Consider the following 5288-nt stretch of genomic DNA (forward strand, 5'->3'; position numbering starts at 1 on the left):
TTTTTCCAATATATTGTTAAGAACCCCTCCCAAGCTTGACTCCTGTGACTTCATTTTAGAATTTTTTAAATGCTATCCAGACCTCTCTCATCCCTAAAGCATGTAACCTCTTTCTCCCCACTCCTTGCTTTGCCTAGAGATACACTTTGCAGTGAATGATTACCCAAATGTCGACATCCTCCTGTTCTTGGGATGAGCCCTTTGGCCTTTGCCCCATTCCACCCTGCCTCACAAATGTAGGCTAAGTTTAATCTTATCTTAGCTTCTGTAAATGTCTTGCTGGAAGGAATGCAGAGTCCTCAGCCCCTCTCTGATTACCCAGTGAAATAAATGTAATACCCTGAACCCCTCAGGCTTGCCAAACCAGCTGTAGTTTTGTCCTTATGAACCACGCCTGAATATTGCTCAGGGCCTTGGGGGAATCTTTGATAGAGACTTGAATCTTCCCAGTGGCTGCCGGCTACAGTAAAGAATCCAAATTTGAACATAAATGGCATTATAGTACTTATTAATTTCTCACAACACCCAACAGTACTCTCCATAGACATATTTACAGGTTAAAATTATGCTAAGCCATAGTGATATAAAATAAATAGAAAGTCAACAAAATATGTTTTTCTTCAGTGAGGAATTATGAATGCTCATGTATTTCTTATCCACTCAGCTGTTTGACTATTTCTGATTTAAACTATTTTTCTACCACCTGGTCTCCACTGAGGTGGTTACATGTTAACAATAAATGAGAGCAAGCTATTGTAGCAAGATTGTATTATTTAGCTTGGACTCATAGTAACACTATGTGCAATAAAGTAATGCCCGACCTGACTCAGGGCCAGGCTCACAATTGTTACATTGAAGTTCATTGTTGCAGCCACTGTGCTGATTCATCTCATACAGACCTTCATTTTTTTCAATGGTTGTACTTTACCAAACACGAGGTCTTTCTCAACAACTGGTATCTCCTGATGATGTTTCCAAAATATATGAGACAAACTCTCCTATCCTCATTTTGACAGAACTTCCCCCAAGGCAGATTTGCTCATTTTGCTTGAAGCCCTTGAGACTTTCAATATTCTTTGACAATGCCATCAGTCACATGCATCAATTGTGCTCAGAACTTCTTAGTTCTTGTCCAGCTTTCACATGCACAAAAGCCACTGCAAATACAATACCTTGTGTGAGGTAGACCTGACATTTCAAGTGAGAGTCTTGCTCTTTAACACTCAGTATAGATATTGCGCAGCAGGGTTACTCAATGCAATGCATACTTGGATTTCTTGACTGCTTCTTCCATGAACCTTGTGTGCAGTTCCAAGTAAAATGAAAACTTTGATGACTTAGTCTTTTTCCATTAATTGTAATGTTATCTCTTCCAACGGTGAGGGTTTTTGTTTTCGTTACACTCAGTTGTAACCTATTTTGAAGACTGTATACTCTTTAATATTCATGAGTAAGTGCTTCAAATTTTCTTTGCTTTCTGCAAGCAAGGTTGTGCATCTGCATATTGCAGGTTGTTAATGAGTCTTCCTCAAACCTTAAAGATTAATTTGAAGTTTTATGAAATTCCCAGTTCTTTACACTATTATCAACAGTTTGTTATCCACACTGTTGAATGCCTTTACAAAGTGAATAAAACACAAGAAAACATTTTTCTGACTTTGCCTCTTTGAGCCAAGAACTTGTGATATTAGTAGTGATAGTTTTATTCCAAGTGCTCTTCTGATTCTGGCTTGCATTCCCGGAAGTTCTCAAACAATATGCTGCTGCGATCACTTATGAATTGTCTTCATCCAAATTTCATTGGCATATAATATTAAAATGTTTTTGATAGTTTCCACATTCATTGGGGTTATGTATTTTTGTAATGGATTGGTGGATTCATGCTTCCTACCCAAATAGATGGAATCCAAGATCTGTGTTCTCAATCACTCTTTTATTTCGATATAATATGCAATCTAATAATAACTTTAATGTTCATTTCCTGAGCACATAAGACAAATAGCATATCCAGGTGTTACTTATTATCTATTATCTAATACAAGTGTTTTCCAGGTAAGCTTAAAGAGCACAAATAACTGAACAAGTGGAAGAAATGCTGTAACAGCAAGGACCTGATCCTGAGCTACAAAATGTTCAGTACAGGATGGATTTCTCACTCACTCACTGCCATCAGGTCAAGTCCAACTCACAGCAACCATTTAGGACACAGTAGGCCTTCCTTAGTGGTTTTCTGAGACTGTGATTCTTTATGGGAGTAGAAAGTCTTATCTTTCTCCTTTGGAGCAGCTGGAAGTTTTGAACTGCTGACTTTAAGTTAGTGGCCCAACATGATGCATTTGGTGAAGACAGCTAATAGAGGGAACACCCCTTTAGGGAAAGAAAATACTCAAGTAAAAGGCATTTTGGATAGGTGAAATTTGGCAGCAGTCCTTACTCATAGGATAAGAGGCCTTGGTGCCACAGGGATTTAGACACTGACTGCTACCATAAGTATCAGCCATTCAAACCCAGCAGCTGCTCCAAGGGCAACAGATGTGGTAATCTGCTTTCATACCAGCCTTGGAAATTCTGTGGGCCACTTTCACTCTCTCCTGTAGGGTGCCTATGAGCAAGCATCACCCTCAGAGCAGTGGGTTTGGGTTTGTTTTTTTATCTTTGGTTCATTTAAGGATGAAATGAATAATCTGAGTACATAAAAAGCACAGAAAAAGAATACTCAGTATCAGGTATTCAATGATTAAAAATGGAATTTTATTGTCATTTTATTAAAATATTTAATGTTACTTGATACCAATCGACTTCTTTGAACTTAAACTATTTCAAACATTTTCCCTCTTATTTTACCAAGTTTTTGTATTTGGGAGACAACTTACTCAAGCTGCATACATAATTTTCTGCTTCCTAGAATCTTAATAATATAAACATATAAATAATAATATACTATAAAAGAATAAAAATAAAGGAACATAAAAAGGTGGCTTTGATCTCACTAACAAAATGAGCTTGGCCCAAGACAGCTGGCAACTGCTTTTACTGGAGTATTTATACTCTATGATTCTGAGCTTATATTTAGGATAATAGGATAAAAATTGTAATTTATTTTATAATGTCCAGAATATTAAGCTACAATTTGATTTAATTATGATCCATTTTGTTGGTGTGGATCATAATTCACCTTTTTAAACTGCAAATATGTTTATTTTCTTTTATTATATTGTTATTAAGCAGTCAAAACTTAGTTCTTCCTTTGTTAGTAGTAAAAGTAACCATATTTCTATGCATGGAAAGGTGTAAGAATACTTATGAAATGCTACCTTCTTCAGAACCAAAATAGTGCTTACCAACAATGCTCAAACATTATGTTGCCTGTGTATGCTGTTTATTGGACATCTTTTTGTCAATGTTTATAGCAATTAGGAATGAAGGCGTGCTAATACACTATACAATGCAGCAAAAAGCTCCCTAGGTATGACTGCACAAGTGTGATCGATTTGTGTTCTTTTTTCTGCCATCTGTAGGGAAGTTGAACTGAGTCCCTCCATTTATTCAACAACCATATTTAACTAGCACATTGTTCCCAAGATGCAATAAAAGTATATTAATGTTTACACAAGCAACACAATTAAAGAAGCAAATCAGAAAGATTGCTGATTTCTACAGTATGAATGGACTTTCTAGTCCAGGTCCACCTATGTGAATACAGATCTCATGCAGACTAAGTTTCATTACCTATTTCTCCACTTGATAGGCTGCATGGATACTAATGAAAGGCAAAGGTGTCAAGATCGTTAAACAAGCAGAATCTAATAGTGAGAGGTCCTCAGCAGATCCCCGTGGAATTGTAATAGTATGATAGCACAACAGTTTGATATTAAGAGTGAACATATAAATGATTTGCTCTTGCAAATAGCTAGGTATTCTTCCAAAATGAGGTAATTTATTTAATTGTTTCCACTGAGTGAGTGGGTTGGAGAACTACTGATCTCAGTGTTTATGTGCTCCTTGGGGATGAGGCAGGCTGGCCAAAGAGAAAACAAAACCAAACAAATAATCAAAAGCCCGACTGTGTGGGTTGTTGATTTTTTTTTTTATTTGCATGCTGATTTATATACCTGAGCAAAATGAAAAAATCAGAGGGTTCAGACCTATTAGAATAGCACTTTCCTTTTGCAAATAGACCATGATTATAATACATAGTGATGTGGTGTTGAATATTGATTCTCTGAAATGAAATTAAGTCTCTCTGGACTCATTCTCACTACTAAATTTTATGGAAAGAAGTGACTTGTCTAGTTGGACTGTAAAGTACTGTAGTCTAAGAAAATAAGTGAATATTTGATTAATTGCAACGTGTTAAGACTCACTGTTGGAGTTCTGGTTTTTCATTGGGAAGGGGGAAATAAAATACATGTACTGATGCCCAGGGAATTGAGACACTTATAGATATAAATCCATAAAACCAACTATGAAACAAAGTTGAATCCATGAAGGCAAGCATGTTTTTGAATCCCGAATCAGTTAATAGTTGATAGATTAAATAATTTCAGCTTTGCTTTCCTGTTTGCATAACAGGATTGAAGCACTGCCCTCAGGCTGAATCTGAGTCATAGCAATTCATTGCAGGGTTCTCAGGCTGCTGATCTGTGCTGTAGCAGATCGTCTCATCTCTCAGATGCAGCAATTGGTAGGTTTGAACTGCTTCCTTTGTGGTTAGTAGTTCAATTAAGACAAATGAAGCCTAATCTGAAGAATTATTATGATATAAAATGTTCATGAAACCTTGAGCCTAAAAATAAACTATGCATTTATCACATAATCTGTAGAATTATCTAAATCTATAGGTACACTATACTGCAGCAGAGTTTATTAAATTTAGGTAAAAGCTATTGTTGTTGTTGTCAGGTGCCATTTATTTGGTTCTGACTCAGCAATCCTATGCACAATAGAACAAAACACTTCCAGGTTCCATGCCCTCCTCAGGCTTGTCCTGTGTTTGATTTCATTATTGTAGCTACTGTGTTAATTGTCAAAGGCCTTCCTCTTTTTCCCCTGCCTCTCCATTTTACCAAACATGATGTCTTTTTCCAGGGACCGGTCTCTCCTGACAAAATGTCCGAAGTGTGTAAGAGGAAGACTCGCTGTCCTTGCCTCTTAGGAACACTCCAGGCATTGGAGATGAGCCCTACACATGCAGTGGTCCTAACAAGGGCCCTGGCTATGTAGTGGTTATGTGTGGGCTGGGATCTGCTTGGTCAGCAGTTTGAAACCACCAGCAGCTACGCAGGAGA

The sequence above is a fragment of the Echinops telfairi genome, unplaced genomic scaffold (assembly GCF_000313985.2).
Source record: "Echinops telfairi isolate 266 unplaced genomic scaffold, ASM31398v2 ScPeMD7_49;HRSCAF=173, whole genome shotgun sequence".
NCBI classification, from domain to species: domain Eukaryota; kingdom Metazoa; phylum Chordata; class Mammalia; order Afrosoricida; family Tenrecidae; genus Echinops; species Echinops telfairi.